This window comes from Gorilla gorilla, chromosome 7 (assembly GCF_029281585.2).
Source record: "Gorilla gorilla gorilla isolate KB3781 chromosome 7, NHGRI_mGorGor1-v2.1_pri, whole genome shotgun sequence".
Taxonomy (NCBI): domain Eukaryota; kingdom Metazoa; phylum Chordata; class Mammalia; order Primates; family Hominidae; genus Gorilla; species Gorilla gorilla.
Genome location: NC_073231.2, coordinates 36,425,572 through 36,453,021, shown reverse-complemented (window position 1 = coordinate 36,453,021; position 27,450 = coordinate 36,425,572). Strand labels below are relative to the sequence as shown.

General features: G+C 36.3%; 1 long non-coding RNA gene across 2 annotated transcripts in view; it reads left to right on the top strand.

Moving 5' to 3' along the window:
* The first annotated feature begins 416 nt into the window (after positions 1-416).
* Positions 417-27,450, top strand: part of LOC129524109 (uncharacterized) — a 68,485-nt gene continuing 41,451 nt past the window's right edge. For both annotated transcript variants that reach the window (XR_008667760.2, XR_010134955.1), the window contains exon 1: positions 417-580. This is a non-coding gene — a long non-coding RNA (uncharacterized lncRNA). The remainder of the gene's footprint in view (positions 581-27,450) is intronic.

Genomic DNA, 27,450 nt, shown 5'->3' with positions numbered 1-27,450 from the left:
CAATGCTGTCTCATGACTAGTTCTGAGGTAAAAGCTATTTGATCTTCACTTACATTTATGTATATACGTTTAGATGTGTTTATGTATATATACATGTATTATATTGTATGTTGTGTCTACAATGCTACCAAATTGGGTTACAAATAAATGAATACTCATAAATTAAGTGTTGGAAAAAAAGCCGAGGGTTGGGAAGAAAGCTGAGGCAGGACATGCATGACTGACATAATGTCCTCTGGAATGTGTCTAGACTTGCTGGCTCCTTGCTTCTAGCCCTCCTAGGCTCCTATTCCCATTATCTCAAGTAGCAGAACATGTTTCTTATAAATGCTAAACCATCACAGCTGTAGATCATGTGCCTGCCCTTTTGACCTCCACATTTTCACCACCTGTTTCTCTGTTGGATTAACAATAAATAGCGTGGGCTCCCAGTGCTCAGGGCCTTCACAGTCTCCACGATCACGATGGCCCTCTGGTGTCCCATCTTTCTCTCTCAAACTGTCCTTTTCTCAATCCTTTGACTCCGCCGGACTTTGTCACCCCCACAACCTGGGTTTGGGTCTGGCCACCCCAACATTAAGTAAGTGCAAATGCTTTTCAAGTTCATATGAAATGAGTAATCTTTAGTAAATAAAAATGGTTTTAAAATTACTAGCAAAATAAAAATGTCTTCAGAATTGTCAACATAGATTTTTGTATGGGTTTACTGGTTATTTTATATTTGCCCCTGGTAGAGATTTTAAGGGGCTAGAGTATGGCATAAAGATTATAATACTATGAATTCAACCATAAAACTGAATAACCTTTGTTTGGGTGGGTTTTTTTGGCAAATAAAACTAATTTAAGATTGTTGGTTCAATGAAATAAGCAGAATTTTTGAAGTTATTGGCAAAATACCCATGAGTTTAAGGTTCTTACTTAGGTGAACACCTGATGGTCACAGGCTTTAAAAATGGTTAACAGGGAAATAACCTTAAATGATGATTAACTGTGTCTAATTGCAGTATCTCAGTTTTCAGAAGTCACCTAGATATACTGTTAAAAGTGAAAGAATTGAGTACATGTAAATGGGAGGAATGGTTGTAGGTGAATTTTTTGCGTAATTTATTTTAAAATTATTCTGAATTTCATTATGGATGCTCATTGGATGTCTGGTCATTTCCAATGAAGAAAGTTTTATGATATGGGAAAATATGCTTCTAAAAATTGTTCAGTAGTTTTATCTATAAAATGCTAACATCCAAGATAGTTCAGCATTTCTTTCTTCCTAGGTTTTCACTAAAATTTCAGGTCATTAAGAGCAAGAATTCTAGTTAATATATAATTCTATCAGTTGTGTGCTTATTGAGAAAATCAATAATGTTACATAATTTGGAGGTTATTTAAAAGTTATGTATGAAAGAAGTTAGAAATGGACCATTAAGTAGAAGAGAGAGGTGTCAAGAAAGTTATGAATATGAAGGTGAATTTTTGGTAAGAAAGATTATTAGAAACAGAATAAATTTTTTATGAGAAAAGATCTTATATGATAAATTTTTGTCCTAAAGTAAAATCACTGGTTATTTAGGAAAGAAGTAGTATAGGATAACTCAGAAATTTCAAGCATGTTGTAAGTAGTCTGTGTACATTGTTATAAGGTTTGTGAAAGAGAATTTATAAAAAGCATTTTGTGTCATTAAATTGGCTATAATTAAAAGAGAAACATTTATAGCATTCTTTCTAAGATTGATTCCCTATGTTAAGATTTTCTTAAGGTATTGATTAATGAATATTCTTAATGAAACTTCAAAAAGGTTTTATTTTTAATTATATTACCTGTTTCTTTTTGAAAACTTTCAGATTTATATCTAAAAAGTTCAACTTTTACTCTGTCTTCCTTCTTTCAGTTTTTTCTTTCCTTGATAATTCTCTCCAACTTTTTGTAAGCTTCCTCTGGATCTAACTGTTGTTGTGGCCTGATGATGAAAAGTTTTACCTTGAAGATCTAGAAAAACAATGTTTTTTCCCCCTGAATAACTTGATTCTATACTTTTGGCTTTTCTTTACATGACTAAATTTTTCAATTTATTTAGGACAATTCTCATACAGTTACTAAGAATTATATATTCCCCTGCTATACTCATAACCTTGAACACAGTCTTCCTAGGTTTAATGAAACACAAGTACTTTTTTTCATCAGCTTTGGTTTCCAAGTTATCTAAATGAGCTTTCCATAGGAGAAGCAATCACACTGCAAAAGTATTTTTTTCTTTTTTTTTAATAACTGGCCTAAGAAACAAAGATTTTACATTTTATCAAGATAATTCCTGTGTTGTCTTCTCAGGTTTTTGATTTCTTAGGAAAACTGAACTTTAAAAGAGTTAAGGTTTTATATTTGTGTAACTTTCTGTATTGATTTTTAAAAGTTTTTTATTACTATTGGTTAAATGAATATATTTCATTGGCCTGTGATTCCATTTTGATCACTTATTTTGGACCTTTTAACATCTTTGACAAACCTCCTCAAAATAAAATAAATATTGCTCATTCTTTATATTTTTTCCAGAGATAGGAAAATCTTTTTTCTTTTAACTATTTATAGCTTACAAAAATTGAACATAGCAACAAAGATTACCTTTCTCTCTCTACCTAATAAGTTCGGAATTTCAAAACTGTTCAATCCTAGTGGGCCAGTCTGTTTTGCATTGCCAATGCACTGCTGCTAAAGCTAAACAAGATTAAGCACCCTTTGTTTAAGCTCAGGGACTATCATGGAAGGGGTTGGTGTGTGATATTGTAAGGGTCGGTTCTGAGGGATAAAATTACTTTAGACCCTTCAAATCAAAGACAGATACACAGGTGCCTAAACAGCTAATGGCTCAATACGTAAGACTTATAGACAAGTCAACTTTGTAATCCTGCTTTTTGGCTTTTGTTTTCTGGCTCTTGTGTTACTTAAAAGGGGTCAAAGTGTTAATTAATGCCTGCCCACTTCTATTCCTGTCTGGCTCAGAATGGTTAATTGGTCTAAGTCTTTTGACTCTAAGTCCCTTGGCCATAGGGGTCCTACAAAATAGCATGATGAACTCAGGGCAGGTAGCCACACCACCCCAGCATCCATTTGGAATAAAATAAAACTTGACCACCAATACTGCCTCTGGCATATCTTTACCAAAAAAGAGGGAATATAAAATAAAGAATAAAATTATAAGACCATCACCAACTGAATGGAAACTTCCTTGGCCAAAGAAACCCCAGGAAAGGAAACCTCAAAAACTGTTTCCAACATGAAGTGGGAGAATCAGACACTCCTCATTAAACTCCTTCCCTTTTATGGTTTAGACACAAGTGACCAGCACTAATGTTTACATAGAAATCATGAACTGATAGCAGACTCTCTGTGACAATAAGATACTGAATTAAAAACAGAACCTAAGGCTATACCAGGCAAGGGTCTCATGGCACACACCCCTACACTTAAAGAATATGCTATGTTCTAGCTGTCACAAGGTTTTTATTTTTCTCTAGCAGTTAAACAAGCACTGGCCTTGGGATAAGCAGTATTAAAACAATTTGAAGTTCCCCCAGATGTTGACTGAACCCCAGCTCCTGTGTCACCAGCCATAACCACAGCTATGATTGAACAAGAGACTGGTTCCAGTAACTTTTTCTTGATATCATTGACCATGGATTAGTTCTGGCCAGTTTACAGAAATTATGTACTTGTGTGCTTTTGTGTCCTGAAAAGAACCTTTAAAATATAGGGCCTAATTGTAATACAATTAAATGTTAAGTCTCTACCCCAAGGTGAACATGAGTGGTTTGTTACGTGCAGATTTGCCTAATATACGTATGTCAGGACCACCTTAATAAATATTCATAGCTCTTCCTATAACCTGTTAAATATGTATGTTTAATCAACATATCATTATATTCTCACAGGATACCCAAGTATAACTGATAGTGGGGAACAAACTTATTGACTTTCTTATTGACATGGAGGCCATATATTCTGTAGTTAATACCAGTCTATCCCAATTTTAAAAAGACTATGGTAGTTGCAGTAATGTCAGGAAAAGCTGTAACTCACCCCTTCCTGCAAACTTTAAATTGTATTTTGGAGACCATAATGGTGGAAAAAGCTAAAACGATAAACTGTACTCTTAAATCCCTATATATGTCAAAAAAAACTAATTTGACTCAACACAACGTACTGACAGTTGCCCTGTTGTAAATCAAAATGGCTCCCCAAAATAGGCACAAATTGACTCTCTTTAAAGTTATATGGCTGGTTATTCCAAGTTTCCACACTGGGAGGAGAATCTACTAATACTTTAAGAAATCTAGCAGTAGTAAAATATATTAAGGCTCTAAGGACTAAATTAATTTCTCTTCGTAAGTTGCTTCTAGCAGGACCACTCAACCCACAGATGTGGCCCAACATCTTTTTCAACTGGGAGATCAAGTCCTAAAAACCTGAAAACAAACAAGATCCTGAACATCAACTCACTGCCTGGCCAAATGTTTTCATATCTATGTCCCCAGTGGAGCCCCCATTCAGCAGGAAGTAGCCAGAATAGACTTGCTCCATTTCCATAGAAATGGATTTAAAAATTGGCAGTGAGGAATTTGTAACCGAAGCAGTCACTCCATTTTAGAATAATCATTCTTTCTCTTCCAATGCCTAATCTTTGTGCTTGCTTAAAAACTTCAGGAAGGAGCCCTGAGATAAAACCAAAATTTCAAAATGCCTTTTCAAAATACAAGGTTGAGCATTAATCTACAATCCTCTTATAGTCTAGCTGAGACCAACCAGACCACCAGATGGCCCACTACTCAAGATAATCATCAGAACAAGACATGTTGACCTCCACATAGTTTCCCAAGGTGCTTCCTTTTTAAAATCCCTTCAGCCAGCCGGAGGAACCGAGATAGCTTTCGTCACACTAGTCGGACAACTTCTTGGGTCGCCAGCTTCTTGAATAAATCTGCTTTTCCGCCCACCAACTTTTGTTTCTTGAGTTCACTTTTGAACAAAAAGCAGCTAAATCTGGGTTCTGTTACAATACTTTGGCCAAAACATATGACTCAGCCATATAGACCAAAATTAATTGAGAGGAAGTATCTGGAACATTACATGCCCTCAATAAATGGGTTCTATTTGCTAGGAGAGTTAACACTTTTTTAGTCTTCTGGAATAAGACAATCAAATTAGCAAGGAAGATGTTTGTTTTTATTTGTACATATCTTTGGTAGTCCAAAAGCTATATTTCCATATGTAACATTAATCAAGACATAGCACATTTTATTTCCTTGGTGACCACTACCAGGATAGCTTAAGATTATGTAACTGATCTCTATATCCAATTTTCAAAAGTGAGTGGCTTTCAGACTTAATTATTTTATCCTACTTCTCTCCTTGTCAATGTGAATTTGAATATGCATTTAAAGTATTATACATCTTAAGGACTCTCCATTATCTCCCTCACTCCAGTCCCAAGTTGATTACACCCAAATGTACATCTGAGAATTCTAAAGCACTAAACCACACGTAGTTTTTTCACACCAGGTTGTATATGACTCCTTTTGTTTGTAGTTTCCTCTATCTGAATTTTATTCCTCTGTGCTCCACATTTCTATCCACTTTTTCTCCACTACTTGAAAATCTTCTCTTTCAAAACTCAAGAATCATGTTACCACTTGTCCCACCCCAATCTCACAAAAAAAAAACTCCTGTGGTTTTCACTGACCCTCCTCCATCTCTGCAGTCCCTGTGTAATTCTATCTAAGGTTCCTACCAAATAAGTTAAATGTCTGCCCATGTGTAGTTTAGCCCCCTCTTATATGCTATAAGATCATGAGTCTTAATGAATGCACTTTAAAATTAACTGGAGAAGTTTTAAAATTAAGCTAGTCACTATCTTCTGTGGTGGAGCTCAAAGTGGTTTCCAAGCTCCCCGGCTGATTCTAATGTACAGACAGGGTGGAGAACCACTGCTATTAGGACCTCTGGTGTGGAAACATGTTTTATTTGTCTTTGAAATTTTAGTTCCTGATAAAGTGCCCAACACAGAGTAAGATATTAAAAGGATACAATATTAGCCCATCACATTTTATTAATCAAAGTGAAATGACTTCAAAAATGTATTTTAAACTTCTAACACTTCAAAACACTGAAAATTAATCAGCTATGTTTCATCAAATAATTCAGTTTCTTAGTTGAAAAAATCTTTCCAAGGGTTATTAAATAACGATCCATACAAGCCAATCTATGCATAAAACATTGTATGAAAATATGAATATTTATCCTTGTATGTGTATATTGCTCTATGGATAACCAGTTACACATAAAACTAGCCATGCACACACATAGACACACACACTGGAAAATCTAGATTGTGTACAACATTCTGATCTTTAGGTTTTCAATAAGCGGGGTTGGGGGGGCTAGGGGGAGCTATAATAGTTTCCAGAAATTAAGACTGCTGTGAAACATAATTTAAAAGAGTCTGATAGAAACTAAGTAGATATTAAAGCATGCCGTCATAACTGGATTAGTTACATTTTTCCATCACATTGTTAAAATAAAAATAGGAGAGAAGAGAGATGGTAGGAAACAAATACAAAATAAAGTAGATCTTATCTTGAATTTAAAGCTAAAGATTAGCACTGCAGGTAGACAAAGATTTTACTAAAGAAAACATTAACAGAAAGCTTGGATTTCTATTGCCTGACACTGGTGCTGAAAAGAAAAATACATATGGATAGACTGATGGATTGATAGCTTTATTTCACACAGAAAACAGGACTCCAGAAATAGTTTCTAATTCAAAAGAATAGGAAAGTATTTTGTTTTGTTTCTGTTATTGCTGTCAGCACCCATCTCAAAACTGTCTGAATAATAGAGATTGTTTTAAAATGCTTTGTGTTATAAAGAAAGCATTCAGCAGCCTTATCTGAAATAATTCAAAATGTAGAACCATTCATTGCCCTTATCTAAAAGAGTCTGAAGTATAGAATACCTTATAAAAGTTAATTTATCACATTAGATAAAATACTTCATTTTAGGAAAAAAAGTCTAAATATTATTGAGAACTCAATAAAAATAACATGGTAACTGTGTCAGCAGTTTGTGAAATAATCTAAGAATCATGTCTATGAATCCTTTTTAAAATGCAGGAGTGTTTGTCCTCACCCATGTCTTACTAATGACATCTTGTGATGTGTTAGAAAGACACATTTTGCCATTTTTAAAAAGTTCTCACAATGCAGCCTTTCAACATTAAGAATGGGAGAGCAGCTTTGACTGGTTAATGGCTAGGACATTTTTACAACTGCAGTACAATTTTCTAGGAACAGAGCATTTGAAAGTGTTTTTAATACCAGATATGCACCTCCCATTTTTCAGTAGTGTGGGTATATTTGAGCGTGAGACATCAAAAAAAAAAAATGCTCCAGAGTTCAGTAGGGAAGGAAGACTACATTGAAGACTGTTGCAGGAGGGGAAAGAGATTGAACTCAACTCCACAGAAACAATTAGAGGATTTTTAAGCATTAGGGTGAGCAAGTGGAAAATTACTGGAGGATGTGATGGGGGCGATTGGCCAAGGTGACTAGGCTATCTGTGTTTGCTAATTGTTACTTATCTGTTTTAGGGTTCTATGCTGCCACAGAAACTGGGAGATAGAGGCTTTCTTTTTGGTGATTACATTTTAAAGTGGCAACTCCCACTTCCTTGAGAAAGAAGATCTTGGGTCATGAAATTGGCAGGGGGCTTAAATAAGAGTTACATGTCAAAGGGACAGAAAAATATATGTATACAATGGAAAGTTCTGTAATGTAAATATTCTTTAAAAAGGGAGGTCAGGGGCCTAGAGTCATGAAGAAATCTGTCTGAAGTTTGATCAAGCTGAGGGAAACATTTAGACAGATTTTGTATGACATAAAGCAACAAGATTAGCTCTCAGGATATCAAAAGGCTCACAAGGATGAGGACCAAAAATAGTATTTCTATAGTGCAGCCACTGAGTGTGGGAAAGTGCCTGGATTCAAATCTAAGCTTTGCCATTAACTGGCTATGTAATTTTATCATTCTAAAACGTAAGCAAAAACAAAATAATTACAGGCAGATGTCAGCATTTCTGAGTAAGAAATTTGTTATATTGTATAAATTGTCTTAATACATCATCCAGACGCTGGATAATTAAACTTCAGGCCCTAATGTGGGAAGACCTTGAAAAGAGTCATTAAAAGGAAAAATGTTTTCCATAGCAAAATAAGTATTTGATGCATTTGGCAGAGGATAGCCAGTGGAAAGAAAGAAGAAAAGAAGTAAACTTAGAGAAATATCGTGAGAAGGACCAGATCCCTGATAGGAGCATGGAATCTAAAAAGAACAGTAGTCTGTGAAAAATTGACGGTGGCATGGAGGGAAAAAAGACTTTGAGAACAAGTATGTCTATCACTCAGTTGTAAATTGTTTGCAATTCTTTTTTTTAATTATTAAATTTTTGGGTTTTGTTGGTACGTAGTCTATATATTTATGGGGTACATGAGATATTTTGATAGAGGTATGCAATGCATTATAATCACTTAATGGAAAATTGGGTATTCATCCCCTCAAGCATTTATTCTTTGTGTTTCAAACAATCCAATTGTATTAGTTCATTCTCATGGTGCTGATCAAACCATAACTGAGATTGGGTAATTTACAAAGACAAGGAGGTTTAATGGACTCACAGTTCCACGTACTGGGGAGGCCCCACAATCATGGCAGAAGAAAAAAGTCATGTCTTACATGGAGGCAGGGAAGAGATAATGAGAGCCAAATGAAAAGGGAAGCCCCTTATAAAACCATCAGATCTTATGAAACTTATTCACTACCATGAGAACAGTATGGAGAAAACCACCCTATGATTCAATTATATTCCACCAGGTCCCTCCCACAATATGAGGGAATTGTGGGAGGCTACAATTCAAGATGAGATTTGGGTGGAAACACAGCCAAACCATATCATTCCTCCCCTTGCACCTCCCAAATCTCATGTCCTCACATTTTAAAACCAATCATGCCTTCCCAACAGTCCCCCAAAGTCTTAACTCATTTCAGCATTAACTTGTAAGTCCACAGTCCAATGTCTCATTTTGTCTATGAGTCCGTAAAATCAAAAGCAAGTTAGTTACTTCCTAGATACAATGGGGGTATAGGAATTGGGTAAATACAGCCATTCCAAATGGATGCAATTAGCCAAAATGCAGGGGGCTACAAGCACCATGCAAGTCTGAAATCCAGTGGGACAGTCAAATCTTAAAGCTCCAAAATTTTCTCCTTTGACTCCTGTCTCACATCCAAGTCACACTGATGCATGAGGTGGGTTCCCATGGTCTTGAAGAGCTCTATCCCTATGGCTTTGCAGGGTATAGCCTCCCTCCCAGCTGCTTTCACAGACTGGCATTGAGTGTCTGCAGCTTTTCCAGGTGCACAAAGCAAGCTGTCAATGCATCTACAATTCTGGGGTCTGGAGGATGGTGGCCCTCTTCTAACAGCTACACAAGGCAGTGCCCCAGTAAGGACTCTGTGTGTGGGCTCCGACTCCACATTTCCCTTCTGAATTGCCCTAGCAGCGGTTTGCCATGAGAGCCCCACTCCTGCAGCAAAATTCTGCCTGGACATTCTCTGAAATCTAGGTGGAGGTTCCCAAACCTCAATTCTTGACTTCTGTGCACCCACAGGCTCAACGCCATGTGAAAGCTGCCAAGGAGGGTTTGTACCCTCAGAAGCCATGGCTTGAGCTGTATCTTGGCCCCTTTTAGCCACAGATGAGACATGGGACACCAAGACCAGAGACTGCACAAAGCAGGGGTCCCTGGGCCCAGTCCATGAATCCAATTTTCCCTTTTAGGCATCCAGGAGTGTGATGGGAGGGACTACCACAAAAGTTTCAGACATGTCCTGGAGAGATTTTCCCCATTGTCTTGGTAACTAACAGTTGTCTCCTCATTACCTATGCAAATTTCTGCAGCTAGCTTGAGTTTCTCCTCAGAAAATGGGTTTTTCTTTTCTATCACTTTATCAGGTTGAAATTTTCTGAACTTTTATGTCCTGTTTATTTTTCAGAACTGAATGCTTTTAACAGCATCCAAATCACCTCTTCAGTGCTTTGCTACTTAGAAATTTCTTCCACCAGATACCCTAAATTATCTCCCTCAAGTTTACAGTTTCACAAATCTCTAGGGCAGGGGCAAAATGCCACCAGTCTCTTTGCTAAAACAAAGCTAGAGTTGCCCTTACTCCAGTTCCCAGCAAGTTCCTCATCTCCATCTGAGACAACCTCAACCCAAACTTAATTGTCCATATCTCTATCAGCATTTTGGTCAAAACCATTCAAAAAGTCTCCAGGAAATTCCAAATCTTCCCACAACTTCCTGTCTTTTTCTGAGACCTTCAAACTGTTACCTCTGCCTATTACCCAGTTCCAAAGTTGCTTCCATATTTTCAGGTATCTTTACAGAAGTGCCCTACTCCTGGTACCAATTTACAGTATTAGTCCATTTTCACCCTACTGATAAAGACATATCCAAGACTTTATAATTTATAAAGACAAGGAGATTTAATTGCCTTACAGTTCCATGTGGCTACAGAGGCCTCACAATCATGGCAGAAGGCAAAAGGCACATCTTACTTACATGGCAGCAGGCAAGAGAGAATGAGAGCCAAGTGAAAGGGGAAACCTCTTAATAAACCATCATATCACACGAGACTTATTCATTACCATGATAACAGTATGGGGGAACCACCCCCATCATTCAGTTATCTTGCACCAGGTCCCTCCCATGACATTTGGGAATTATGAGAGGTTCAATTCAAGATGAGATTTGGGTGGGGACACAGCCAAACCATATCACCAATCATTCTGTTCTAGCTATTTTTAGATGTACAACTAAATTATTATTGATAATATTCACTCTGTTGTGCTATCAAATAGTGGGTGTTATTTATTCATTGTAACCACTTTTTTTGTACCCATTAACCATTCCCAATTTCTGAGTAGTATGGACATTTTAACAATATTGATTTTTCTAATCCATGAACATTGAATGTTTTTCATTTTTAACGTCATTTTCAATTTCTTGCAGCAGTGTTATTTAGTTTCCATCATAGAGATCTTTCACTTCTTTAGTTAAATTAATTCCTAGTTATGTAATTTTATTGTGGCTATTGTATATAGGATTACCTTTTTTATTTCTTTTTTCAGCTTGTTCACTTTTGGTATATAGAAGTGCTATTGAGTTGTGCATGTTGATTTTGTATTCTGCAACTTTACTGAATTTGTGTATCAGTTCTAATAGTTTTTGGTGAAGTCTTTATGTTACTCCAAATGTAAGATTATATAATCTGCAAACAAGCATAATTTGACTTATTCCTTTCCAAGATGGATGCCCTTTATATCTTTCTTTTGTCTGATCACTCTAGTTAGGACTTCCAGTACTATGTTGAATAACAGTTGTGAAAATAGGCATCCTTGTCATGTTCCAGATGTAAGTGGAAGGGCTTTCATTTTTTCCCCATTCAGTATGATACTAGTTGTTTGTCTGTCATATATGGCTTTTATTATGTTTAGGTATGTTCCTTCTATAACCAGTTTTTTGAAAGTTTTATGAAGAGGTATTGAACTCCAAAAGATTTTTTTTAGCATCAGTTGAAATGATAATATGGTTTTTAATGTTCCTTTTGTTGATATGATGCATTGCATTGATTGCTTTTTGTATGTTCAACCATCCTTGCATCCCAGTGGTATCACACTTGGTCATGATGAATGATCTTTTTACTGTATTGTTGAAATTGGTTTGATAATATTTTGTTGGGGATTTTTGCATCAATATTTATCAGAGATACTAGCCTGTAGTTTTCTTTGTTTGATGTATCTGTCTGATTTTGGTATCAGGGAAATATTGGCCTCATAGAATCAGTTTGGAAATAATCAATTTTTTTGAACCGTCTGAGTACGATTAGTGTTATTTCTTCTTTAAATGTTTGGTAGATTTCAGCAGTGAAGTCATCAGGTCCTGGGCTTTTCTTTACTGGCTCACGTTTCAAATTTCTTTCTGGTTCAATCTTGGTTGGTTGTACGTGTCTAGAAATTTATTCTTTTCTTCTAAATTTTCTTATTTATTGATATATACTTGTTCATAGTAGCCATAAATGTACTTTGTTTTTCTGTGATCTCAGTTGTAATGTCTCCTTTCTCTTTCTCAATTTTATTCATTTGGGTGTTCTCTCTTTTTTTTAGACTGGCTAAAGGTTGGTCAATTGTGTTTATCTTTTCAAAATAAACAACTTTTTGTTTCATTACTTTTTTTGTATGTTCTTTATTTCAAATTTATGTATTTCTTCTTTGCTCATTATTATTTATTATCTTCTAATTTTGGGTGTGTTTTAATCTTGCTTTTGTAGTTCCTTATGTTGGATCATTAGGTTGTTTATTTGGTATTTTTCTACTTTATTTATGTAGGCACTTATAGCTATAAACTTACCTCTTAGTACTTGTTTTGCTCTATCCCATAGGAGTTGGTACGTTGTGTTTCCAATATCATTTACTACAGGAAATTTTCCTTTTTACTTCTTCATTGACCAACTGGTCATTTGCATGTTCTTTAATTACTATGTGTTTGTATAGTTTTCAAAATTTCTCTTATTAATTTCTAGGTTTTCCTGTGGTCAGAGAAGATGCTTGATACTATTTTAATTTTTTGAATGTTTTAATACTTGTTTTGTGACCTAACATATGATCTACCCTTGAGAATGATCTATATGCTGAGGAAAATAATGTGTATTACACAGCCATTGGATGAAATATTCTGTAACTATCTCTTAGGTACATTTGTTATATAATTTACTCTGAAGCTTCTTTGCTATTTTTTTTGTCTGGGAGATTTGTCCCATGCTGAAAGTGGGGGGGTTGAAGTCCCCAGCTATTATTGTATTGGGATCTATCTCTCTCTCTTTAGGTCTAATAGTATTTACTTTATATATATCTGGGTGCTCCCGTGTTGGGTGCATATATATTCATAACTATATTATACTCTTGCTGAATTGATCCCTTTATCATTATATAATGATCTTCTTTGTCTCTTATAATTTTGTCTTGAAATCCATTTTGAAATAAATATAGCTACTCCTTCTCATTTTTGGTGTCCATTGGCATTATCATGGGATCCTTGAGGTGTTGCTTCACCAGCTGCCAATCTCTGTGTCCAGCAGCACCTTCTGTTTGAGTATTTCTTGTGCTTTCTTGACTCATTCTGCCACTTGGCCTGGTAGGCTGCACTTGACTTTCTCTACTGGCTTGGATACCACACCTGCCAAGAGCATGCCAGGCAAGCAAGGGGTATGTGGGCAAGCGAGCACAGGATCTGACCACAGCACAGAGCCAGGCACTGGTGGCTATGGTGGGATGGGCAGCTCCAAGCACTGGCACAAGTTCCGGCTCTGTGTGAGGCTGTGGCTGGACCAGATGTACTGCACACAGCTTGCACTGCAGGCACCTATGTCTAGACAAGGGGAACACAGTGGCACTTGGAAGCTTGGAGATGCCAGGAACTGTAGAGCCCCAAAGACGCTGTCACAGCCCTGGCTCGGGGAATCTGTAGATCTGGGCTCCCTGAAAAACTACAGCTCTTCTCTCCTTCTCATCCACAACATGGTGAGTGGGTTGGGGGAGTGTGTTTCAGCTGTGTTTGTGTTACACCTCTTTCAGTTCTGCCATTCAGTGGATCCCAAGTTCTTGTCCCACATCCAGGAAGAATTAGGTATATGAACAACTGGAGGGTGAGCAAGGCAGAGAGGAGCTTCATTGAGCAACAAAATAGCTCTCAGGAGACCCAAACCGGGTAGCTCCTTTCCATAGGCAGGTCATCCCAACAAGTTGAGGTGGCCCTGGAGTGGGTAGCTCCTCTCTGCAGCTGGTCTTCCTGACATCTTTTCAAGTCTTGCTTAGTCTTGGATTTTTAATGGGCTCAGAAGAAAGGAAATACCTGCTGATTGGTCCATGAGCGGCCATGGGAGGACCCGGAAGAAGCACCACAAGTTCTCACTCTGGGCCATGGATTTCACTTGGAACTGGTAGCCTGGCCTCCAGGCTTCAGGCTGTCCCAGGCTTGAAAGTGGGGCTTCATTGGGGACCCACCCCTTTCCACTCAGGAGCTTGTCTGCCTCCTCTCCTGATGCCATCAACATGCTTTCCATGGCACCCAGGCTGTTTGTCCAAAGAAATGCCAGCAGGCTGGCACCAAGACACTCTCATCCCCCTTCAGCCTCCCTCCCATGCTCTTCAGCACCCAAATTCCAGAGGGGGTCAAGGCGGCAGGGGGCTGGTGTGTCAATGCTTCCCTAAGCATGGCACACTTGGCTGGTTTGTGACAGGGTCTGTGCTTCACCTCAACTTTGCTCCAGAATCAGAGCCGGTGCTGGGAGCAGGGAGAGGCCAGGCTGTGGAAGAAGGCACGTCTGAGCCTGTGGGGGCAGTGGAGCTTCCTGGAACTCCAAGAGCACAGAGATGTCTGAGTCCAGAGCCATGGCTGGGCAGCTGCAGCTGAGCCCATGAGTGCAGGGCTCCCACCCTGCCAATTTGGTCGGGGGCAGGGCTCCCACCTGTTCTCAGCTGCCGCCAGCTCCACAGAGGAGCCTGGCCATGCCTTCCTGACTGCAGCAGGCATCTTCACAGTGACTCCTCCAGACAGACTGCTGCTGCCTTCAGCATGGAATGTATTTTTCCATTCTTTTATTTTCAGTCTATGTGTATGTTTATAGATGGAGTGTGTTTCTCATATACAGTAGATCATTGGGTCTTGTTTTTCATCCTTCAGCCACTCTATATTGTTTCATTGGAGAATTTAGTCCATTTACCATTCAATGCTATTATTCATAAGCAGGGACTAACTCCTGCCATTTTATTATTTGTTTTCTGATTATTTTATGGTCTTCTCTTCCTTCTTTCCTTCCTTTCTGTCTTCTTTTTAGTGAAGGTGATTTTCCCTAGTAGTATGTTTTAATTTCTTACTGTTTATTTTTTGTGTATCTGTTGCATGTTTTTTGGATTTGAGGTTACCATGAGGTTTGCAAGTGGAATCTTATAACCCATTATTTTAAACTGATATCACTTTAACACTGTTTGCATCAATGATCAAACACACACTCAAAGAAAACTAATAAAAATTCTACACTTTAACTTTGTCCCCCACTGTTTAACCTTTTTGTTGCTCTTTATTTCTTATTGTACTGTCCATGTCTTAAAAAGTTGTTGTAGTTATTAGTTATTATTTGGATAGGTTCATTATTTAGTCTTTCTACTTAAGACAAAACTAGTTTACACTCCACAATTAAAGTGTTATACTAGTCTGTGTTTTTCTGTGTGCTTACTATTGCTAGTGAGTTTTATAACTTCAGATGATTTCTTCTTGCTCATTAACATCCTTTTCTTTCAGATTGAAGAGCTCCCTTTAGCACTTCTTCTAGGAAAGTTCTAGTGTCAATAAAACCATCCCTCAGCTTCTATTTATCTAGGAAGGCCTTTATTTTGCTTTCATGTATCAAGGATATTTTCACTGGATATACTATTCTAGGGTAAAATTTTGTTTCCTTCAGCACTTTAAATATGTCATGTCACTCTCTCCTGGCCTGTAAGGTTTCCACTGAAAAAGCTTATGCCAGTCATATTGGAGCTGCATTGTATGTTATTTGTTTCTTTTCTCTTGCCGCTTTTAGGATCCTTTATTTATCCTTCGTATTTGGGAATCTGAATGTCAAATGCCTTGAGGTAGTATTTTTTGGGTTAAATCTGCTTAGTGTTCTATAATGTTCTTGCACTTGAATGTTGATATCATTCTCCAGGTTGGGAAGTTCTCCGATATTATTCTTTTGAATAAACTTTCTATCCCTGTCTCTTTCTCTACCTCGTTTTTAAGATGAATAACTCTTAGATTTGACCTTTTGATGCTATTTTCTAGATCTTGTAAGCAGGCTTCGTTTTATAATTTTTTTTCTTTTGTCTTTTCTGACTATGCATTTTCAAATAGTCCTTCTTTAATTTCACTAATTCTTTCTTCTGCTTGATCAGTTTTGCTATTAAGAGACTCTGATGCATTCTTCAGAATGTTAATTGCATTTTTCAACTCTAGAACTTCTGCCAGATTCTTTTATTTCAATCTATTTGTTAAATTTATTTGATAGGATTCTTAATTCCTTCTCTGTGTTATCTTGAATTTCTTTGAATTTCCTCTACACATCTATTTTGAATTCTCTGTCTGAAAGATCATGTATCTCTGTTTCTTCAGGATTGATTCCTGGTGCCTTATTTAGTTCATTTGGTGAGGACATTTACTGAGTGGTGTTCATGCTTATATATTTTCTTCAGTGTCTGGGCACTGAAGAGATACATATGTTTTGTAGCCTGGGCTTGTTTGGGGTTGTCTTTCTTGGGAAGGCTTTCCAAGTATTCAAAGGAACTTCGGCCCTAAGCCCAATAATGCTGTGGTTTTTTGCAGACTCATAGTACTGCCTTGGTGGTTTGGGATAAGACTTGGAAGAATTCTCTGGATTACCAGGCAGAGACACTTTTCCTTTCTCTCTCTCTCTCTCTCAGTGAGTGAGTGTGTGTGTGTGTGTGTGTGTGTGTGTGTGTGTATAGCCACCTGGAACTGGGGGTATAGTAATGCAAGCACCCCTGTGACCATCACCAGTGGGAATGCACTGGGTCCATACTGGGTCAGCCTTGAAGCCAGCACAGCACCAGGTCTTGCCCTGGCCCTTCTGTTCAGGGCAGCAAGCTCCCGTAAGCCTCAGACATGTCCAGAGATGCTATCTTGGACCTAGAGACTGGAGTCAAAAGCCTTGGCAATTTACCTGATGTTCTATTCTACTGTGGCCAAGCTGTCACTCATACCACGATACAAAGTCCTTCCTGCTCTTCCTTTCCCTTTCTGCAGGCAAAGGATCCTCTCCTTGTGGTCACTACCACCCCTGGTCCACAGGGGGCTCTTTCAGGACACCACTGATGTTTACTTAAAGCCCAAGGGCTCTTCTGTCAGCCTGTGGTGAATGTTGCCAGGCCTGCTACTCACTCTTCAGGGCAGAGTGTTCCCCTCTGGCCCATGACAGGTCTAAAAATGCTGTGCAGGAGCCTAGGCCTGGACTTGGAAGCCCCAAGAGCTTGCTGGGTGCTCTATCCCTGTGGCTTGGTTAGTACCCAATTTTTGGGTTTTGTGCTAGTTCTTTTCTGTGTGCAGATAGTTGTTAAAATTTGGTATCCCAGAGGGGAATCAACAACGTAGACTTGTATTCTATCATCTTTCTCTGCCCACCTGTTTGTGATTCTTGTAAAAAGTCTCTCTTTAGCCTCCCTCTGGCACCCTCAGAAAAACTGGCTACACAAAACTGCCTTGTATGGGGTTTGCTTCAAGGAAATAAGTGAGGTGGAGGTAAAAAGCAGTCATCTTTTGTGAGAAAAAAAGAGACAGGAAATTTAGTATAGACAGGAATTGTGAAGCACAAGAGGCCTCTCACTGACAGCCACCCCATTCCCACCCTTTTCAGAAATACTAGAGGATAAGAAATATAAAATTTTCCCAGGCAGTAAAACTTAATATTACCTGAAAGGCAAAACTGAAAAGATACACAGGCAGTTGAAACTAGGTTATATGAATATAATAGCAGTAATCTACCAGATAGGATTAATGTAAACATTTAACAAGATTAGTTAATGTGCCTGGTTTCCAGTAATGTTAACCTATTATTGTTATTATTAGTTATTCTAAGTGTGTAATTAGGAAGAAGTACCAGGATCTATTAATGAGGTAGTTAGTAAAGATTGTAAATATAAGTCCCTCAAGTAAAATCATAAAGGTTTTTTTGTACATTTCTATGAATAAATTGTCAATAAGATTTGAATCCCAATAGTACACAATGACTAATATGCTAAAACTTTTGTAGATACAAATGCAGAATTCAGTGTCTACCACAGCAAGTATATGTCAAGAGTAGATTCTTTACTCCCAGTTTTTGAGCAGTTATCATAAGCATAAACATACATTGCAATCAACCTTTATAATTATTTATGTGTGTATACATACACATGTGTATATGTACACAGTAATTTCTGTGTATGTATATAGAGCTCAGATTCATGTTCTAGTCCTTGCTTTTGAATATTTTAACTATATTTTTAGGAGATTTTTATCAGCCTACAAAATAAGTAGAGTTTATTGACTTCTTCATAATAGGTCTTATGGTTACATATATACGCAATTTTGCATTTAATGGGCAGAAATAACGCCTACTCTCAGATGTTGCAGGAAGTCAGGGACCTCAAATGGAGAGACTGGCTGGAGCCGTGGCAGAGGAACATAAATTGTGAAGATTTCATTTTAATATGGACATATATCAGTTCCCAAAATTAATACTTTTTTAATTTCTTACGCCTGTCTTTAGTGCAGTCTCTGAACATAAATTGTGAAGATTTCATTTTAATATGGACATTTATCAATTCCCAAAATTAATACTTTTATGATTTCTTATGCCTGTCTTTACTTTAATCTCTTAATCCTGTTATCTTTGTAAGCTGAGAATGTATGTCACCTCAGGACCACAATTGTGTACAAATTGATTGTAAAACATGCGTTTGAACAATATGAAATCAGTGCACCTTGAAAAAGAACAGAATAACAGCCATTTTCAGGAAACAAGGGAACACAACCATAAGATCTGACTGCCTGCAGGGTCAGGCAGAATAGAGCCATATATTTCTTCTTGCAGAGAGCCTATAAACAGACATGCAAGTAGGGAAGATATTGCTGAATTCTTTTCCTAGCAAGGAATATTAATAATTAAGACCCTGGGAAAGGAACGCATTCCTGGGGGGAGGTCTATAAATGACCACTCTGGGAGTGTCTGTCTTATGTGGTTGAGATAAGGACTGAAATTCGCCCTGGTATCCTGCAGTACCCTCAGGCTTATTTGGGTGGGGAAGAAACCACCCTCGTAAATTTGAGGTCAGACCGGTTCTCTGCTTTTGAACCCTGTTTTCTGTTGTATAGGATGTTTATCAAGACAATACGTGCACAGCTGAGCATAGACCCTTATCAGGAGTTTTTGATTTTGCCCTTTGCCTTGCGATCTTTGCTTTGCCCTTTGCCTTGTGATCTTTGTTGTCCTCAGAAGCATGTGATCTTTGTTCTCCTTTTTGTCCTTTGAAGCATGTGATCTTGTGAAATACTGCCTGTTCTTGCACCCCCTCCCCTTTTGAAATCCTCAATAAAATCTGCTGGCTTTGCAGCTCAGGTGGGCATCACGGTCCTACCGATATGTGATGTCACCCCTGGAGGCCCAGCTGTAAAATTCCTCTCCTTGTATTCTTTCTCTTTGTTTCCCAGCCGGCCTACACTTATGGAAAATAGAAAGAACCTATGTTGAAATATTGGGGGCTTGTTCCCCCGGCACTCAATTAATTTGCAATCTAGTGGCAAAGACTATCAAACAAATGAGCAAAAATAACACATGCTGTCTTTTGGGAAGTATGTATTTGTTTACCTCTAAGTTTTAGAGGTAACATAAACTACCTCCAGATTTTCTTTCAAGGAAACATAAATTCGTATACAATTGCTGCTGATCCCACCTTCTTGAGAAACTCAGTTTGAGACTTCCTGGATCTTAAGAAAAACACCTCATTTAAAGACAGAATTCTGGTGAACAATTTCGACACTTTGCAGGCCATACAAATCAGTACAAAAGCCATCATTTCATCACATAAAATTTACTGTCATGATCAATCAAAAGGCAACCATCTCAGAAAAGATGAGGTGTCATTTCCATAAAGGTTTCTGTCATTCAAAAAATGAGTATGCACTTGTTGACTTTATCTGATAGATTGTTCTATAAAATTTCTACATATTTACTAGTAGGTTCTGCCTTGCCTAACTCTAGTAATTCCAATTTAAAGATATTCATCTAACAAAATGAACACAAGAAGGTCAGTATCTAAATACAGTGTTCACTAAAAACAGACCTATTCTTACTACAATTTGTGCTATATATTTGTACTTATCTCAAGTTTCTTTATATAGAAAGCCTTAACTATTAATTTCTGTGATAGGAAACATATACAAATGATAAGCTAGAAAGTAATTATCTTGCATATAACAACAATATAGATATTTTGTCTGTCTTATTTTATATGTATATATATTACCATGTGGTGAAAGTCTACATTTGTTCAAGATGTCATTAAAAGTTTTCCTTTCTTCATTATGTCCTCCAATTATTCATCAGCCTTTGAGGAAAGAATGTGCTTTAGGCATAACAGCAATAGAGTTAAGAACAGAATATGCTAAAGAAAGTTAACATAGGAACACATGAAAGCCAGAAGCTCCAATAAAATAACTATCTTTTTCTGAAAAGAAAAGGGGAAAATAATTCAAGGGAAGACAAGTAGGAAAGAGGAATTGCAAGTTTAAGATTAAAAATGAAATGCATCATGCATATAAATGTTTGGATCAAAAAACAGAATGGCAAGACTCCTGAATGTTTAATCTTCAGAAGCAGCAAAAAGAAAATTAAAAGTTAAAAGGAAAAAAAATAAGACTGTTTGTTTTTGATCAAACCCTCATCTAAATAATTTGATGGATATGTTTTCCAGATTCAGGTATTCTGGGGACACAGTCTGTTAAGAGTCTTGTTAGACCTCACTCTGATGACCTCCATCTATGGCTCTGTTGCTCCTAGAATGTGAAACCATGAATGTGAGTTAGTGTCATTATTAGGCCAGAAATTGGTGACCCTTGAGTTCTTGCCCAAGGAATTCTTAAATTGCACTGCTCTTTTGACTTCACCTCTTGCATAGTTGGTGTTGGTCAAGGCCCTAATCAGAGATTCTAAACAACAAGTAGAATGCTTCATTATCTAAAGTTTTATTGAATTTTCTCTGTTGGTAGAATAATCATTCTATTTTTATTCTAAAAATAATTATTAAGCATCTCCTGTATACTAGGTTCTCTAAGAAGAAGAATACACAAATGAAAAAGATATGCAGTCTGAATGCAAGCTACATTCAGTGAGCTTATTTCTCCTTTGCTTTCTCTCTTTGGGTTTCACAATGAGTAAAATATTTGAACTGCTTCCATTTATTTAATAAATAATTATTCACCACGTACTGTTTTGTCAAGTACTATGCTAGAATCTGGAAATACAATATTAAGTAGATTAATATGAAATTTCTGGTAATATATGGAATTTAAGAACAGAGCTTTAAGGAGCTAACAAGCTAAAGATGCTACAAGAAAGCAAATTAATATTTACAAGATCGTGGCTCATATTGTACTAGGGTAAGTACAGGGTGTTTTAGGAAAATTAGAGGGGAACATAATTCAGATGGAGATGAGTAAGGTGTCAGGAAATATTTCTCAAACTAGGTTCAGAAATATAAGTAAGAGGCCGGGCATGGTGGCTCACGGCCTGTAATCTCAGCACTTTGGGAGGCAGAGGCAGGCAGATCATGAGGTCAAGGAATCGAGAGCATCCTGGCCAACATAGTGAAACCCCATCTCTACAAAAAATACAAAATTTAGCTGGATGTGGTGACACACACCTGTAGTCCCAGCTACTTGGGAGGCTGAGGCAGGAGAATCATTTGAACACAGGAGGCAGAGATTGCGGTGAGCCGAGATTGTGCTACTGCACTCCAGCCTGGCAACAGAGCAAGACTCCATCTCAAAAAAAAAAAAAAAAAAAAAAATATATATATATATATATATATGTAAGAAAAGTGTCCTTAGCAGAAGTAATAGCAAATGCAAATATCTGGAGGCAAGTAAGAACATGAACAATGTGACTCAAAAAGATAAGTTTGTACTGAAGAGATGAGCAGGGACTATACCAGGCAGAACATTGCCTTATATTATAGTTTGTGTTGAGATGTGTGGACTTTATCCAAAGAACAATGGGGAAATATTTAAGCAAAGGAATAATAAAATAATAATTATAGCTTAGAAATTACTACATTAAAAATGTATGATAGACAGCTAAATTAACTCACTCAACAAACATTTATTGAACTCCAACTGTGTGCCAGGCATTGTGACTCAAGAACTGAGATAAGAGCTATTAAAGAGCTCTTAGTCTACTAAGTCTCCTGCTATTAAAGAGCACTTAGTCTACTAAGGGAGCTGAGGGGAGGGAAAATAGTTAATTAGAAGACAGTATAAGACACAGTTTTTTCTGGGAGGTCCCTAACCTACTCTGGAATTCAGCGATGTCTTTCTAAGGAATATAGTACTTGAACAATGTGCGATATTAGTCTCAAGAAATAGGGAAGAGTGGTAGTAGAAGCAGCATTAACTAGGCCCTGAGCTAAAACGTCATATGGTTTTGAAATAACTTATTGCTGGAAAAATTTTAAGAAATTTTGCAGCAATGTTGGATTTGAAAAATTGAGTGTTGAGGAAAAGTATTCCAAATTAATGTAAATTTATTAATATGAAACAGAAATACAGAGGACATATTAAAAGAAGAATGAATCCACTTTGGCTTTGGCTGGAGTGGAGAATTGATAAGACAGCAAAGCGAGAAGTGAAGTTTTACAGGTGGGTTGGGCCATTTAGGAAATAATACATTTATAATAATTGCAGATTCTATGCTCAAGATTAAGGGGAGAAATCATTAGAGTCCGTTTTGTAAAGGAGAAAAAATCATATTTTCACCCGTAATATAGGTAAAAGACTCACTGAAAGCAGAAAAGCCTGTTAGCAGCTTGTTAAAAGGATACCCTAGTAGTCCAAAATATTCTCAACTCAGGCAGTGGCAGCTGGGATGAAAGGAAGAGAATGCTTCTTGGAGGTTTAAAGGCTTAATGATGTCTTTTCATAGCTTGATAGCTCGTTTCTTTTTAGTGCTGATTAACATTTCATTGTCTTGAATTTCCAACACTTTTGAGATCTTTTAGCTGAGAAAAACCTGGAGATGAAAAGATTGTTGTCTCAAATTTTTAAAACTGCGTGTGTGTTTGTGTGGTGTGTCTCTGTTAAATTTTAGATTTCCTTAAGGAAATCCTTAAAGTATTTATATTGCTTAATCATAATATAACTTTATAAGATGGATGCTATTCTTTATGCTTTAAAAATTAGAAGTCTGAGCAAAAGAGTCCCTGAGTGAATTGGCCAAAATTAACAAGCCAGTATTTGAGGGAAAATGTCATGTGAAAACATATGATCTGATTTTATAATCCACTCTCTTAGTCTAGACAGACTCAAAAGGAAAAAAAGGCAAATAGTTCCCTCTGCAATTCATTCTCCATATATGCACGTCTTTACAATGTTACTGAATATTAAGAAAAATTTTTAAGTAAAACTTTTCTCTCTTGCAAGATTTCTAACACTCTTTGCATTTCACTGCTTTATTTCATTGTTTTATTTTTTCAAATGTTAAAGATTCATTATTATTTCAATAGCATTTTAATCTATGATAAAATATAATTAATATTGCAAATAATACACCAATGTACTATGCATTATTAAAATCATAAAAAAGAATATGAAAGTTTGAAATATGTATCTATAGAGTTCAAGTCCCAGAGAAATCAAAGTTAGTGCCTGAATGTAATTATGATTTCTTAAGATACAAAATCAAATGCATTACTTTGTAGCCTGTAGAATGATGCTATTTTCTATGACAGTGAAACAGACACTCCTCTCTTTATTGGAACCCATATATAAAGCAAAAATTGAGCATTGACCCATAATGAGATTGAAATGTCAAGTATAGAAAAATAAATTAGATATGAAAAAATATTGTATATACACATGTAATTTGATAGCAATGCTTACATGCTATATAAAGCAAACATTCTTACTCAGAAACATCCATTTCTATGGCATTCATCACTCACTCAAAAGGGTGCTTTTATTCCTTCATAATAGGTAATTTGCAGCTGAAATGGCTTTATTTAAGAAGAGGATTTATAAAGGAAAATGTACCCACATTTTGGAGACCCTTTAAAATTGCAAACTCATGGCTGAAAGCTGGAAATACAAGCTAGACTGTAGTGTGGGAAATAGAGAATATTCTGGGAAACAGTGCACAGACATGCAATTATTCAAATCGGCACATTATACTTGACATCAGATAGAATTAGAAAATATTCTTAATAGCAATTCTTAATTACCTAGCAAGGATCCTAAAGGTTTTGTTATGAAATCTTCCCAACAATAAAAAGGTATATAAAAGCTATAGTTTAAGTGTGTGGTTTTGGGGGCAGTTTTCAGATATGCAATTCTTTCAAAGCTTAGAAACTACATGGATGTCAATGCTTATTGACACATTTGGCTCACAGATGAAGCTAAATTGCTGAACTACAATTAAAGTTTTACATTTATTCTCAGCCAAAAGGTAGGGACTTTTAAATAATTTTAAAATTTTATTGAATTTTAAATTCCAAAAAGTACTTTTTAAATACACCTAAGCAGCCCAAGCATGATAGGAACAGTAAAAATTGAGCTCTATGGAAAAATCTAGAAAAAATAATTGGTTCCTAAGTTATAGAGACATGTTTGTAACTGTCTATAACTTTTATAAATCATTACATTGCTCCCACATACCTTCATGGTCTCAAGAACTTGCCTATATTACATTTCCCATGTTTTTTTTCACATTACTTTCTGTGGAAAGATTTTCAAGATTATCACACTACGGCATCATTTTGGAACTGCCCAAATATTCATACTATTTATTAGATTTTTTTTGGATAAGGAATCATTTATACAAGAATGAAAGAAGAATTCTAAGTTGTTAGAAAGAAAATTCAAACATCAAATATATTGTCCTTCTTTGTTGTTCAACATATCTCCTGAGAACAAGACAGAGTGGCTTAGCCCCTGTAAATATAGGCTACAATTGCTGTATGTTAAAGCCAATTTTGTATTATTATTCTCCAAGGTGAAAGTTATTGTCTACTGTTTATATTAGGGGAAGAAGATAGGAAAGACCATGACTAATAATAGGAGTGAAATTTGTGATAGGTTTTGTGTCAATTAGAGAAAAAATAATGTCTTTTAAACTTCTCCTTGTTAAAATAGTTACTCCTTACAACCTAGTTTACATCTATTATTTTATTTAAATTAGAATTTTTTAAACGCATATTTTGTCCATATAACCAGTGTGAATGTACCCCTAAAGTCAGTATATAAATAGAGTCAGTGCTTATTCATTTCTTCAATTAATTATCTGAGGCCCCACGCACCTTAGTAGCAGTATATTGAGTACTTCTATCCTTAGGCAACGCTGCAACAGCCCCAAGTACCAGGAGAGATAGCATAGCTGTTATACCTAAGCCACAGGATGAGCCCTCATATCTGATGAGTGCAACCCACTCCTGCTTTTCCTGGAACTTGGTGTTGCTGTGGAAGCTTAAGGGGTGCAGACAGTGCTCCTGTAAGTTCCCTGTAAGAAACTTCCAGGCCTGTGCATGGATCTGAACAAGTGAGGCATTAGAGTAGTGTGATTTATGTGGTCTTTTGTGACTGGCTTGTTTCAATTTTTGCAAAATTCATCCATGTTGAAGCATTCGTCAGTGCTTCATTAAGTTTTCATTGCTGAATAATATTCCATTGTATAAACATATCACATTTGTTTATCAATAGATGAGTTGTTTCTACTTTTTGACTATATGGAATAATGCTGCTTGAAAATTCATGTACAAGTTTTTTGGTTGTAGTATATTATCTTGTATCTTGAACTTGGAATTGCTGAATCAAATAGTTACTCCATGTTTAACTTTTTGAAGAATTGCCAGAAAATTTCCAAAGCAGCTGTATCCTTTTACATTCCCACATTCAAGGTGTGAGGGTCCTGGTTTCCCCACATTCTCACCAACGCTTATTATTGGATTTATTATTATTATTATTATTAATCATAGTGGGTAATAATTGGTATCTTTTTAAGGGTTTGATTTGCATTCCCAGATAACTACTTATCATAAGCACTTTTCATATGTGTGTTAGCTATTTGCATGTATTCTCTGTAGAAATGTCTTTACAAATCCTATACCTATTAGTTGGGTTATTTGTGTTTTATTATTGAGTTGGAAAAGTTCTTTACATGATTTTAATATATGCTGCTTATAAGATATATAATTTTCAAATAATTTTCCCATTCTATAGTGACTTTGTATTTTCTTGAAGTGTCTTTAGAAGCACAGAACTTTTAAATTTGTATTAAGACAAATTTCTCTATTTTTGCTTTAGTTGTTTGTGCTTCTGCTTCTGTATCTAAGAAAGCTTTGCCTAATCCATGTCACAAAAATTGACTCGTGTTTTCTTCTTTTTTTTTTGACTCCTGTTTTCTTCTAAGTTATATAGTCTTAAGAATCTTAAGCTCTTACTTGTAGACGCTGATTTATTTTTGTATAATTTTTGTTCACACTGAGAAAGGTCCAACACAATTTTGTCACATGGGTATATCCAGTTGTTTCAGTACCACTTATTTAATTATTTTCCCATTGAATTATCTTGGCATCCCTGTTGAAAATCAATTGAGTATTTTCAATTATGCCTCTATAAAACTGGGAGGAAGAAAAAATCAATTGAATATAAATATGTATTTATTTCTAAATTCTCTATTTTAGTCATCAATGTGTCTATTCTTTTTTACTTTAAAATATTTAATTGAAAGAGATTGTATATATTCAAAGTGTAAAATGTGATGTGATACATGTATGCACTGAATAATTATTACCATGTTCAAATTAATCAACACATCCATCAAACCCTTGCCGTGCGTTAAATCCCATGAATTTGTTCATGTTATTTTATAACTTAAAGTTTGTATCCATTGAACAACAGCTCCCCATTTTCCTCACCCCCAGGCCCTGACAACCACCTTCCTACTCTCTGCTTCTATGAGTACAACATTTTTAGATTGCACATGAAAGTGAGATCATGCAGTATTTGTCTTTCTGTGTTTCATTTATTCTACTTAATATAGTGTTCTCCACGTTCATCCATGCTGTTGCAAATGGCAGGATTTTTTAATATCTGAATAATATTTTGTTGTTTATATGTGTATCAAATTTTCTGTATCCATTCATCCGTCAATGGACATCTGTTTCGTTTCTGTATCTTGGCTATTGTGAATAATACTGCAGTGAACATGTGGGTGTATAAATCTCCTCAATTTACTAATTCCAACTCCTTTGTATATAAACCCACAAGTGAAATTGCTGGATCATATGGTATTTCTATTTTTAATATTTTTTATAAAACTCCATATTGTTTTTCATAACTGTACCAATTTACATTCCCACAAACAGTGTATAATGGTTTCTTTTCCCCACATCCTCACTAATACTTGTTATCTCTTCTCTTTCTGATAATGGCCATCCTAAAAGGTGTCAGGTGGTATCTCATTGTGGTTTTCATTTGCATTTCTCTGAT